This window comes from Cyanistes caeruleus, chromosome 10 (assembly GCF_971803275.1).
Source record: "Cyanistes caeruleus chromosome 10, bCyaCae1.hap1.1, whole genome shotgun sequence".
NCBI lineage: Eukaryota > Metazoa > Chordata > Aves > Passeriformes > Paridae > Cyanistes > Cyanistes caeruleus.
Genome location: NC_141710.1, coordinates 22,798,265 through 22,811,637, shown reverse-complemented (window position 1 = coordinate 22,811,637; position 13,373 = coordinate 22,798,265). Strand labels below are relative to the sequence as shown.

Below are 13,373 nucleotides of genomic sequence, written 5' to 3'. Positions count from 1 at the left end.
TTCCCAAGGGAATGTCTGTAATTCCTGGCTGGAGCAGTTCCCTCTCCCTCCTCATTGCGTGTGATGAGTTCTGCTGCAAATAAAGCAGGATGTTAGATCTCAATCCCACATTTGGGGACCTGTGGCATTACAGGCTGCCCACCACGCCCTGCTCATTGCAGTGGCTCCGGGAGATTGGTATCCCAGAGAAACAGGGAATGAGCCAGAGGAGCAAATGATGTCTCCTCTGAGTTTAAAACCCTCCAAGTGCAAGGCACTAACACCGACCAGAGGAGACAGTGTGGGGAATTTTCTGTGTGCCAGCTGGAAATCTGATGAAATCTGAACTTGTGGAGTACTGCAGGATATGAGGCTGCAACAGAAATAAATGTAGAGAGAAGTTTCTATCTCTAGCCTTACTTTCACAGTCCTGTTTCATTTTCATTAAATTCAAGAGGGAAAAGAACGTTGCTGCTTTTTTTCCTCATTTCAGTCAATAACTTGGGGAAAATATCCCCCCCCTGCTCCTTTCTCAGTCTCTCTCTAAACCGAGGATTAGGGCACTGCCCCAAACTTTATGAAGGATCCAGTCTTCTCTGAAAAACTCCAGCACAGATTTCAGGCACAGTGTGAGTGCCACAGGTGATGAAATTCACAGACTTCACCCGCTCACGGATCTCTGTAGCCATTCTTCTGACCAGAGAATACGGAAGAGGGAATAAAATCCCAAATACTCCACTTGCTGCCTTGTTTGTTGAGCAAGCTGCCCTCACTTGTGGCAGAGAGAGATTTCTGAGAGGTTTTAAATGTCCTGCAGGGAGGGCTGGCTCTGGCTCTGGTTTACTGAAACTTTTGCAGCTCTCACTCCCAGTTACTCTTCCCACTGTTCCCGAGGTGAACGGGGTGAAATATCTATTCCTCCTCACCCTTTGAAGCTTTTTTATTTTTTAGTGACAATCTTGGATTACTTCTGAGTGAACAACTCACTGCCAGGTCAAGCAGAGTGTGGGGTTTTGTGTGTGTGCACTGATAAATCCCAGCCTTGGATCCCTGCTTTCAGATCAGCTCTTCAGGAGTTTGGTTCAGTCCTTGCTGAGCTCAGTGGGAATTCTGCCTGGGGGAAAAACTGAGAATCTTCACTTTGCCTTTGATTTCATTCAAGCTGGCTTTTGAAATCACCCAGCTGATCCCCCAGAACACTGGGAGTGCTGAGGGCTGCTCCTCCTGTGCCTGATGACCACAGAACAGCTCAGGAAGATCTGAACAGGAGAGGGTTTGATCCCTTCATCCCCCTGGCTGGAATTAGTGCTGGATGTTGAGAGAAGCACAGCTGATCATTAAGTGCTGATCATTAAGTGCTGATCATTAGCTGCTGCTCTCCTTGCTGTGAAGGGGAAATACCTGGACTGCAAAGATTGGAAATAAAGAATTCAACCTTGCAAGTTTCTGTGTCAGTGAGGAGAGAGGAAGGAATGGCTTTATGGAATTCAGGGATCACCACCAGCAGATTCCCTCTTTGGTTGTAACAGAGTTAATTTGGGATTCCTAGAAGAGCCTTTCACCCCAGTTTGCAGCACTGAAGGGACCTCAGTCAGGATTCCTTGTGTGAATATTCAGGAAGGAGCTGAATGGGCTTGTCCAGAACTCATTCTGAAATAAATGACTTGCATCAGCCGCATCCTTTTCACTCCTTCTGGCCCTTTGATATGTTTGACTGTGGATATTGGTGTGGGAGGTGGGTCTCTGCAGGCTCAGACAGTGCTAGAGAGGAGGGGGCTGAGAGGACAGCTCAGCTCAGGTGTTTAATTCAGATGTTCTACAAAACCCTCTGAGAGAGCCTTTTTTTTTGGCAGTGATTGCATAAGAAGTGGGAGTGAGGTGATGAGTCCTCCTTGGGGTATTAGTCATAACACAGACATTGCCTTGAAACATCTCCAGTTGGTACAGCTGTACTTTCAACTTGAAAAAGGAATCATTTGGCTGTGGTGGGACTTGGAGGTCTGGAGATCCTCACTGGCTTTTCTGAATTTTTCTTATATTAAACATTTCACAGTTCCATGTTATGGATTTCTCCTAATTTTTCACTATTGGAAAACTCAGTCAGTGGGGATTTGTTTTTATCTCTCCCAAAATGACAAATACAAACTTAATTGAAAGGGAAATGATTTTCCAGATTTATAGATTTCTAAGGCTGAGAGCCTGCATGAGTAACTTTAATTAAATTCATTTTCCTGCAGAGCTGCTCCTTGTTTCAGTTCCTCAAATCCCTACACATGTTGCTCCTCCCAGCTTTTCAGTTTGCTCATGAGAGATTATTTAAATGCTTGTCAGCTGCCTTTACCTGGAGGAACAGGGATAATTTCAAATGTTTCTAAAGAGATGGGGAAAAAATATATTGTGGCCTTTCCTAATTTTTGTTCTACTTCATATGGACGAGTGTAAGTCAACACCCAAGCGATAAATCTGAGCCCAGAGCAGTCCTGATATTTTTCTTCAATTATTTTCTCATTGGCCTATGTGTGTGTAGCCAGGAGGCCACGTGGTAGTGATGGGACTTTGAATGCTGTTAATTAGATAATGAAGAGCCTTCAGAGGCTTAATTAAGGTTGTATAAGGTTAATGGAGAGTGGCATGGCCAGAACCCATGGAGGGGAAGTGTTGGGCTGCTGGGGAAGTTCAGCTGGAGAGAGAAAGGTGAGTGCAGAGTGTTTTTTACATAGAACTTGGATAAAGTGGAGAAAAAGCTGGCTCAGGAATTGTGTGGATTGATGGTGTCCTGAGGAGATGTGGCAGGAGTTGTCTCCCTGTGATGCGCAGCAGGAAACACTCAGGTGTGCAGGAGGAATTGTCTTATCAAAGGGAGCAGGGTGAAGCTTTTGGAGATGAAAGAAGGACTCGTGGTCTCTGAGCTGTGGATATTAAGAGGTGGGTGCATGAAACCTGTGTGAAGAGAAAAGCAGTTTTGTCCTGGCACAAAAGGTGTGCCCAGGACTTTCATTTCAGTCAGGAGCGACTGCTTTTGGATCCAGGGGAAACACAAGAGTGAGGGAAATTGAAGTTCTTAATGTGTGTTTGTGTTGAGTTGTTCTTAGGAAACCTGTGATGATAAAATGGTGAATTGGGGTTTGAGGGAAGAGTCTGTCTCGAAGGATGGAGACCAGACCCAAAGCCAGGAGAGGGAATGGATTTCCCGAAGCTGAGCCATGGCCAAGCTCAGCAGGTCTGGTGGTGTTCCAGCCATGGCAATGGCCAGGGTCAGTTTTGATGCTCCTCTGCTTTAGTGAGATGGGGTTTTGAGTGTGAGGTTTTTCCTGTTGAGCCCTCACTTTAAAACACAAGACTCGATCCAGGGCTGGTGGGAATGTGCTGTGTAGGAGGGACTACACACGTGGCTTGTCTCAAATGCCAATGGAAAAATTGCCAGAGGAAAAAATGATCCACAGAGTTTAAGAACTGGCTGTGAGTTCAAGTGTGCAAGAGTTTTGGTGAAAATTGCTTCCCTTTTTTAAATTTTTCTTTGCAAGGAGGGAAAGGATTCTTTTCTCTCTGGTTCAATATGTCTAAAATACCTCTGCCAGCTGATATGAAAATTTGAGGAGAGATTAACAGCACTGTGTGGAGAAAACCTTAAAAATAAAGTTAGCTGAGTTGTAGATGAAGTCCCAGGACAGTTATCAGGTGTGTGATACACAGACTATTTATCTAAGGAAGGACAAAGACACCCAGCTGTGCAGATAAGCTCTGAATTATCATAAACTCCATTTCACATCAGAAACTGGTCTTTTAATTCAAAAGGAAATATTCATAAGCCATCTTCGTTTCTAATTTGAATATAATGTGATGAAACCTGTTAATAGGAGAGACTGGTGGGATTTCTCTGTTTTGCTGTCACAACAGGTGGCTGTGGAACACAGACTGAGCAAGGTGGCCCCTCAGAAATGAGAACCTCATGAATTTTAAGAGGAAATTCAAATGCACATCAAGGACAGAGAAACAGGATTTCACTTTGCATGAGGAAAAAGAAAATTCCAAAGTCCAAGGAAGTTTGTGGGGGAAGTACCATTGGATTTGGTCTAAGTGTTAGTTTGGTATTAAGGAAAGCTGCAAAATCTGCATGTTTTTAAGTTATGGGTGGTTGCATTTTGGTCAGGGCTGAATGTTTATTGCATGGAGATGATCTGAACTTTGAAGTTTGCAGCTGGTAGGAAAATTGAGCGTTTATTGCTGGGATGGCAGGAAATTCAGTCCTAAGGAATGTAATAAAACTGGGGTTTCACTCCCAGGAATTTACCTTTTGTTGTACCTAAGCTTTATGATAGACCAAGTGAATGAGTGAACAACTTGGTGCACAATGAGCATAAACTTTGTTTGGATGAGAAATACATATTGTAATTCAATTGTGCTTCAGTATTTAAAATAGAAACCTTGCTGGAGTCAGGACATTCTGATTGCATTTGATTTTAATGATGCTCTTGCAAAACCTGTGGCTGGGGAAAGAACTGTGGGCTTTGCTCTCCAGCTCCTGGTGCATCTTGCTTTGTTTAGTGAGGTGATTTATCCACCAGGTGATGCCCCTGCTGTCCTTGTGGAGCTGCCCATTAAACACATGGCACAGCCATTCCTTCCCCTGCTTCTGGAAATAATGATCCTGTTGGCCGTGCTGCATCAGGTGGGCGAGGTTTATGGAATGGCTTTTTAAGTGAGATGTCCAGGGGAAGGAACACTCTTCAAAACAATTTTTTTTTTATTTTTTTTTTCTTAGCCAATCTGTGCTTTTGACTGCTGGGGAAGAAATATTGGGTTTTGAAGAGGCTTGATGGCTTTGGAGGTGTTTTGGGAATGGTTGATGTGTTGGATGTGAGCACTGGGGAGGAGAGAGCAGCAGAGTTGCAGAGCAAAATAGAATTTGAGTAAATAAACCATAGGAGGGAGCATCTGCCTTCAGCTCTGCTGGGTTCTTGGTTGAGTCCCAGCCCTGCAGAGCTTGTTCTGGTTGGGCTTTACCCAACACCCACCAGAGTCAGATGGGAAGTTCTCCAGGCTTTTTCTGGCCATGTCCAGGAGGGTGTTCCGTGGCTTAGCTGCTGCCTCTGACCAGCCAGCTGCGAGTTGTGCATCCCACAAAAACCCCACCTGCATATTGCAGCTTTGAGAATTGCCAGTTATTCTTAAATGACCTGAACAACCACTCTGTGGAAGGATTTTCCAGTTCTTTTCCTTAATTTCAGCGCTGTGTCCATGGTTTTTGCCCGTTGTTCAGTGGGATGGCTTTGCTGAGGTGTCTCCTCGGTACTAAGCTACTTAATGTATCTTGAAATAGTCTAATTTTTTTGGCATTCCAGAGGACGTGGAATTATATATGTTATTGAGGATGTGCCCTGCTATCCCCTAAAGAATATAAAAATAGAAATTAATAAAAAGTGGTTTAAGTGGATCTGGGGTTATGAAGGGGATTAAGGCTGTGTGTACACACAGGTTTGTCTGCTGCTCGTTGTGACTTTGCTCTCTGATGTAAACAAGTGAGGTGACCTTCCCCTGGCAGAATAAAGACAGAGTGGGGTAGGGAGTGTGGATAATTTATAAGCTTTTCTCTATAGATAAGGATGAATATCCTGTATAAATCACAGTGCTGCAGAAGTCAGGAGGAATTTTCAGTGCTGTGAGGTGATGCAAGCCCCAGACTGTCAGAGTTGAGTCTTCTCAGAAGGTGTGTGTTGGATGAAGAATAAATCTGTCACAACATGAGGATATTGCAACGTATTTTACTGGATCTTGGGCCAGAGCAAAGTTTGTGTGTGGGGAAGGGAAGCAGCTCAACAGGAAGCACAGAAATTCAAATTTCCTTTTCTCTGGGATGGTTTCTAAAGCCTCTCTGTATTTCCTATTGTGCAAATTGATATTTAAGTGCTGCTCAGGTCACAAAGTCTGTCGTATTTTGTTTTTAATGCTCAGAGTTGGCATCCAGCCCCACAGATGTGCAGCTCAGACTGGGTTTATCCTGTTCCTAGAGGAGTTGTGGGCAGTGCTGGACACAGGGAACAGCAAGTGAGGTACAATTTCAGGAAAACCCATCTGAATCACAAAACACAATCATGGGGTTGCTCAGGTTGGGAGAGACCTTTAAGATCATCATGATCACCACTAACCCGTGTTCTCCAGTGCCACCCACATCCAAGTGTTCTTTGAACAGATCCAGGGATGGCGATTCCACCACTTCCCTGGGCAGCCTGATCCTGGCCTTGGCAGCCCTTTGGGTGAAGAAATTTTTCCAGATTGCCCATGGAAACCTCCCCTGGTGCAGCTTGAGACCATTTCCTTTTATCCCTGGGGAAGAGACTGGGACTCACCTCACTCCAGCCTCCTCCCAGGTCTCCCTGGAGCCTCCTTTTCTCCAGGTTAAACACCCCAAAACCCCCGAGCTGTGTGGCTGCTGCCAAGGAGAGCGGGCAGAGTGTGAACTGGGCAGCAAAAGCAGCCCTGGAAAGGATGGAGCAGCACTCCAGGGATGTCTGGATCAATCTGTTGGAGCCTCACCCGTGTTGTTCAGAGGTGGGGAAAAAGAAATGCAAATTGAAGACAGGCTTAGGAGCAGAGCTTTGGGAAGCTGCTGCTGGGCTGTCCCCTGCAGTTTTCCAGAGGTGCAAATTGTTTTATTGCTGTTAGCAGGGAGCCTCTGGGCTGGAGTCCAGAATGGCTTTCCAAGATGCCCCAGCTGCTTTGCTGGAACCCACTGGTTCTTTGCTTCTTTATTCCGACAGAAAATGCCTGGGGCTGCCTCTTGCTCTGTGGAAGGCAGCTATAGGAGTTAATTGAATTAAATCCTGGGTCTGCAAGGCAGAAACCTGGAAATCATGAAATCTGGAGCCTGAGCTGTGTTTGAGGTTGAAGAGAGAGCTAAGGAAGCCTTGGAGAGCAAATTCACTGCTTGGAGACCAAAAAATGCAAAGCTCCTAAAGTGGTGAGGGTTTCACCAGAATGTGACCAAAACACTTGAGAAATGCTCCAGGGCTTTTCAGATGTTCTCACCACTGGTAACTTAAAAACCCTCTTGTTCCCAGTGGTGTGTGATGGATTGTGCTCCAGCAAAAATCTTCCAAGGCACAATTCCTACATTCCAATTCTGCTGTTCCATGGTTTCGTTTGCAGAGATGTTTTTTGGTAACAATAAAACATTTTGGTTGTGTGAGGAGATCTTTGTGGAGGAGCTCAGCATCTCAAATGGAGCGTGAGGATCTGTTGCTCCTAATGAATTGGCTTAATTCTGAACAAATTAATTAACTGGGCAAAACAGAGTTGGGCTTTGATGTTATTTTGTAAGCACTAAATGTTTTGGGGTTTTTTTTGTGTGTTCTGCCACACATTTTTAAACAGAGTATGTTTCTATAAGAGGTAAGAAAAAAAAATAGCCTGGCAAGCCAGCTTGGTACAGAACTTATAAATTATGACCATTGAAAACAGTGAAATATATTAATACAGCATAAAAATTAGGTCCTGGAGAAATGGTGTTTGGCAAAGCAAATATTAGAGGGATCATATCCTAGAAGAAAAAAACTGTGTTGATGGTATTTCTGATTTTCAGTAGCCAAATATAAACATTTATTTTTTCCCCAATAATATTTTATACACACTTTTTATATACTCTTATTCCTCTTGTTTATCCCCAGCAGGGTGAGAATTTAGGGGAAGAATGTGAGGAGAGAAAAAATTGAGGCTTGTCAGTAAATTCCTCATGAATTGCTAAGGAGAAGCCTGTTGATAGTGAGTAGGACTCCTGTTAATACCGTGGTTTCGGTATTTCTTTACTTAAACATTCAAGATCAATTTTAGTTCAACCAAAATATAAGAAATTCATTAAAATTTTGGCTTCCTGGCTGAGAAGAAGAAAAATCTGTGCAGAGGTCTTCATCCCAAGAGCTAAGAGACTGAAGAATTGGCTCGTTTGTGTGCAAGTTATTTGATATTTCTTATGGTTCCTTCCCAAATCTGATATTAAATATGGTGTATTGGTTTTATGGCAGCTCTGACCTGAGCTCAGATTTTATTGCTACTTTGGAAACAAATCCTTCTTTCCAAGGGTTCAGTTCTGTGCTGGATGTTACAAAAAAGCACAATAGATGTCAACTCTGCCTTAAAAGTTGTAGGTTCAGTTTGGGTAGGCACTAACTAGATAATTGCTACCTGCTGTGGAATAGAATGTGTTGTTATTTAATGTATGCAGATTTGCAGGGGAAAAAAAAGAAAAAAAAAAGCCTGATGAATAACCTCATTTTCAGGCATAAAATGCACTTTAATTTGAGACTGAGATTTAAAAAAATATGCATTTCCCCTCCCCTGTGTATCAGTAGTGGGAAGCTCTGGTTTCTCATTCCTGTGGAGAAAACAGGAGCTTGGCTTGTGGTTATGAAAAATGTTGGTGTTTCTTCTTTTGGTTATATTTTTTTCCCCCTTTTGGTTACGTTTTTAATCAGTTGAGCAACAATTTGCTGAAGTTTTGCGCTCCAACTTCAGGCCTTCAGGAGGATTCCTCATCCTCACATTCCCTGTTTTCCTTCCTTTCTCCCAGTGGATGTCGCACATTTTCTCTCTCCCTCTGCACAAATTTGGCAGCAGAAAGGAGAAGGACCACAGGGATCTTTCTGATTCTCCTCATTCTTATCACTTTATCACTCTTTGGAAAGCATCTTTTCCTTGTGCTGTGTGGATTTTGAGCCTTAGCCAGCGTTGTTCCCAGGCAGGATGGGGCAGGGTGTGTTTTATTTACCCAGTGGAGCATTTGAGATGGTGGATAAGGGTTCCTCCTCCTCCCTGTCCTCTCCCCCTGTGCTTGAGATGTTGTCTGGAAGAAAAATGATGGTAACTTTTGATACTGGTATCATCTAGTGCCTCTGTGAGTGTGAAAGTTTTATATCCTTTTACCCTTGTTTCTTCATCTCTGCCAGCTTTTCCTAAGTGCAGCCAATCTGACAAAAGTTTCCTTTATCTTGTGCTGATTCCTGTGTGTAGGTGAAGCGCTGCAGATGTTTGAGATCATGATCTGCTGCAGAGGTTATTATTTTTCCTAGACACTGGGAATGGGGAATACAAAGGATAAAAAGACAGATTAAGTTCCCCAGAACCAGAGGAGGTTTTAATCTTCATGCTGGCAAGAATCTCCCTCAGCAAAGAGTTGGTGGTACAACCTGGTGAATAATTTTAAATACCGTTTTCTTACCTTGTGATATCGTAGAAGTGTTTCCTGTGTGATTTGGCAACTGAAATGCTGTGGGAAAAGAATACTGGCACTCCTGGCTATTGTCTTCCTCACAGGACAGAAATCTTTTGTGGGCTGCTGCTGGCAAAGTCACAGGCCAAAGAAAGGTGTGGAAATGCAGGGTTTGAATCCAGGTTCAGGGAAGGTTTGTGCCAGGTGAGGAGCTGGGCTCTGCTTCATCCTTGACTAAATTGGTGCTGGTACAAGTTCTTTAATACAGCCTCAATTTCCAGCTGTCCTTGTCAAGCTGTGGTTTGGCTCCTTCCTCCTCTCACTGACAGTGTGATGGGGAATCTGAGAATTTCCAAGGATTCCAGAGTTTCCCTAATCTGTGGCTGAGAGAAGTTGGCTCCTGCAGTAAGGCAACCTTATTTACATTTAGAATCTGCCCTGTGCGCAGGGTGGAGGAGCTGAGAGCTGTTCCAGCTGGGTTTGTGGCAGCATCCTGGCACTAAAACACCAGCATTATTTAAGGATGGGATTGATGGAGCTGGGATGTGCACAGGGACATCCCAAAGCTATTCTGGTACCAGCAAACCAGAGCTGCCAGTGGGCCAGGACAGTGCCATCCCCCCAGAGCTCTGTGCTGGAGCTCCTCGTGTCCCTGCCTGCTCTGGCCTTCCCAGATAAAACAGGAGCACTGCCTGGGAACAGCTGAAAATGGCAAGCTGCTGTTTGGGTTGATTAATTTATGAAGCTTGGAAGTCATTTTCTGTAATAATTACCCAGGTTGAAAATGATTAAAATTCAGCGTCAGCTGCTTCTTATAGTCAAGCTTGTGCTGCTTTATGTGGTAGGTGGAATAATTTCTTGTAAGAGCCCATTTAAAAGCTTTCTTGAAGAGATCAGCAACTGTCATCTTTATTTCCAGTATTCTCCTTTTCTAATATTTGTGTTTCTACTCCCACTTTGACGTATTTGAACTATGATGCCTTGTTGGGAGTGAAATGGGAGATAAAGACTGAGCACATCTGGTTTGTTCCAGGAACTCCAGACCTCCTTGAAGTGATTCCAGTAGCTGTAAATCATTAGCACAGCTTACATCTCAATCCGCTGCACATCATTCCGTGTGCTTTTAATCCTGGATTTTTTTAAAATAAAGGACTTCTGGCAAATTCAGAATCATCTTGTCACAAAGCAAGAAATACATGGATGCTATCAGTCAGCAGCCTGAGAATAATCACAAAGGAGTTTTTTCATTACAATTGTGTGAAGCTGTTTTTTGTGGGAAGATGTAGAGGCTTTTGATGAGGGCTTGTGGACTGACCCTTCTCTGGCAGTTCTTGTGTTCTGAAGTCAGACTTGACTGCAGCAGATCACACCTGGCTTGGGAAAAAGGAAAATATCCCAGACTTTCCTGATGCATTTGTTTCCAACCTCATGGGGAAAAAAAAAAAATAAAAAGGGAAGATGAGGCTAGGCCTTGTATTTTGTTCTTGTTTTCTCGAAGTATAAGCAGTGTGTTGAAATGGGTGTTTTGTACTTTGTGTTTATTTCTGTCCTGAGTTTCCCTTTCCTGCCCCAGTCTTTTGGGATAAATCAGCCTCCTGACCGAGGAGAGCTGCTGGGATGTGGATGCCCAGCTGATCTCTGGTTCAGCTTTTGCACAGTCAGGAGCTGGGGCTGTATTTTTCATTTGGCTCCTGATGACAGCTCTCACTCTCAAGGAACCAGAGCTCAGCCTCCACTTGCTGCTGTTGCATTTTCTGCTCAGCACAGGTGTTCCCTTTCCATTTCCTGCTGGATGAGTGAGAGCCCAATTCAAAATCCAGTCCTATTCTGCCAGTCAGGTGTCTGGGGATGTGGGAACTTCCATTAAAATAATTTCCCAGTCTGTTTTCTGGGAAAGGCCGCTTCAAACTTCACTTGGAGCAAATTTTGCCACTCAGCAGAGCACACAACATCTATTATTACCAGAGAAGCTTCACTCTGCCGAGCTTTAATTAGAAAGCCTCTGTTGTAGGCTGTCAGGAGAATGCCAAAATAGCCATAATGAGAGTTGCTGCAATTCATCACCCCTCTGACTCCTCTGAGCAGGCGTGGAGCACAAAATTCTGGGTGGCCAAGTGCTGAGATGATTCACAAGAGCTGGAGATGAATTGAGTGGAAGCTTCTCTGGGTGTGTTTAACTCTGTGAGTGAAATAAGTACGAGCAGTTGTTCCAGCATCACACACACATCCTGCCTGCCTTCCAGGGAGGGGCAGGAGATTTTGGGGTGCCACAGTTGGGTCCCTGCTGCTCGGGGCTCTCGGTGCCCCTGGGTGAGGCAGATCACACGGATTTAGCGAATTTGGGCTTTTTATAATTATTAAGAGTATTGAATAACCAGTGTCAGATGGTATCTGGTTGTTGTGATTTCCCTCTGAAATGGGTAACTGTGAGCAAAACCATTTTCCTTGCCCCGCTGCTGAATCTCAAACTGAAATTCACATCTTTAACAATGGCAGGGAAGCACACTTAACACCTTGAGGCTTTGAGACTTGTGCTGTTTCCCGTTTTTATTGTGGCCAGAAGTTTCATTGGAACAGCTGTTCTCGTGCCTGGCTGTTAATCCTTTTTTTATTATTATTTTTATTTTTAATAAGGACGAAAGGAGTGCAGCAGAAGTGTTAGGGAAGCTCCAGCAGCACAACACACAGTTGGCTTCAGGCATGGGTGAATGGGCAGCGAGGATTCTGTTTTATCCAAACAGCTTTGGTTGTATTTCTAGGGGTATTTTCAGCTACTAAAAAAAAAATAAAATTAAACACTATCCAGTGTTTTAAACCTCTCCTCTGAGCTTCAAGGTGAGGAATATTGCCTCTGTGTGTTTTCTTTAAATTGAAAAAAAAGTCTTGAATCTCCACAGATTCACAGAATGATGAAGGCTGGAAAAGATCTGAGGTTATCAAGTCCAACCATCAGCCCAGCACCAGCGTGGTCAGTGTTCAGCTGTGTCCTCAAGTGCCTCATCCTCTCATTCCTGAACTTCCAGGGGTGGTGATGATTCCACCACTTCCCTGGGCAGCCTGTGAGGCTTCCTAGCTGGGAACCTCTCCTTGTCTGAATGTGCCTTCTGTGGCTTTTAGAGTCCGAGGAAAAAGACATTTTCTGGGATCTTTTGGGCCTTCTTATTGCACCTGCTCAACTCTTCTTGCCCTTCTGGCTTCTTGTTGCTGTTGAATAATGGGCTGAATAGATCTGGGGGAATGATTTATTAATTTTCAATGTGTCAGGGTGCCCCAGACTCTTGTAATTACTTCACAAAGCAATAAAGGAATCGAAAATGGAGAGGATTCAGCGCAGGTTTTGTTGATCAGTGGGCTCATGAGGAGCTGTGGGGATGGAGCTGCTGTGCAGTGAGTTTTTGGGGTCATCTTCCATCAGGACCACCCTGAGTTGCTCAGCTTTGCACCTCGGAATAGCCTGGTTTATTAGGGGGAATAGAAATTGTGGTTATGGCCTGTTCTGTTCTTACAGCATCCATCACTATCTGTGGTAACCATTAAAAATGTTTGATTTTTTAAACAAAACCCCCCAAACCCACGAGCGCTGTTTATTGGCCTGCAGTCCTTTCATGCTGTGGCAGAGGTGTCTGCACTGCCTAAACCTTTTCTGGATTCCATCTGGTGACAAACTGGAGCCTTTTTAGGACTCTTTTTTTCTATTTTCCTTTCTCAAAGCTGGGCTTTCCTTTCCCCATTTCCATGAAAAGCTGACATTTCCCTCAGAGGAGTGTGCTAGGCTTCCCTTAGCACTCCTGATAAAGGAGCTTTCTTCAAAGCCTCTCACAAAACAAAAAAGCCATTTTCACAATGCTGGGAGGAGGAGGAGAGTGAAAGAATGGACAAAAAAAACCCCCCAGATCCCTTTCCAATCCGTTGGTTCCGTGGCACAGCTGAAGTTTACACTAATTAGAAATCATCTGGAGGCTGTGCAGCAGATTGAGTCTTGGGCTGGAAGTGCTGGGTGACAGGTGGTTCAGCACAAAGCAACACCACAATTACCTAACCTGTGTTTGATTTGTGGAAACCCTCGCTGCTGCTCGCGTTATTTAATGAACTGTGAGCTTCCCCTGGCCTCCCTGCAGCACACAGTGCTCCTTTCCAAACCTGTGCTCCGGGGTTAACCCTTCTGTTCCGCGCCGGGGGAGCATCCCTGCTC

At 44.3% G+C, this 13,373-nt stretch overlaps 2 long non-coding RNA genes across 2 annotated transcripts; one reads left to right on the top strand and one right to left on the bottom strand.

The window, feature by feature from the left end:
* Nucleotides 1-2,322: 2,322 nt before the first annotated feature.
* LOC147651372 (uncharacterized) lies at nucleotides 2,323-12,839 on the top strand. Its single transcript, XR_015274442.1, has 2 exons — nucleotides 2,323-2,673; nucleotides 12,079-12,839. It is a non-coding gene; the product is annotated as an uncharacterized LOC147651372 (long non-coding RNA).
* On the bottom strand, nucleotides 4,422-9,525 carry LOC147651373 (uncharacterized). The gene is made up of 2 exons (XR_015274443.1): nucleotides 9,191-9,525; nucleotides 4,422-9,044 (listed from the first exon to the last, which is right to left on the bottom strand). It is a non-coding gene; the product is annotated as an uncharacterized LOC147651373 (long non-coding RNA).
* Nucleotides 12,840-13,373: the final 534 nt, after the last annotated feature.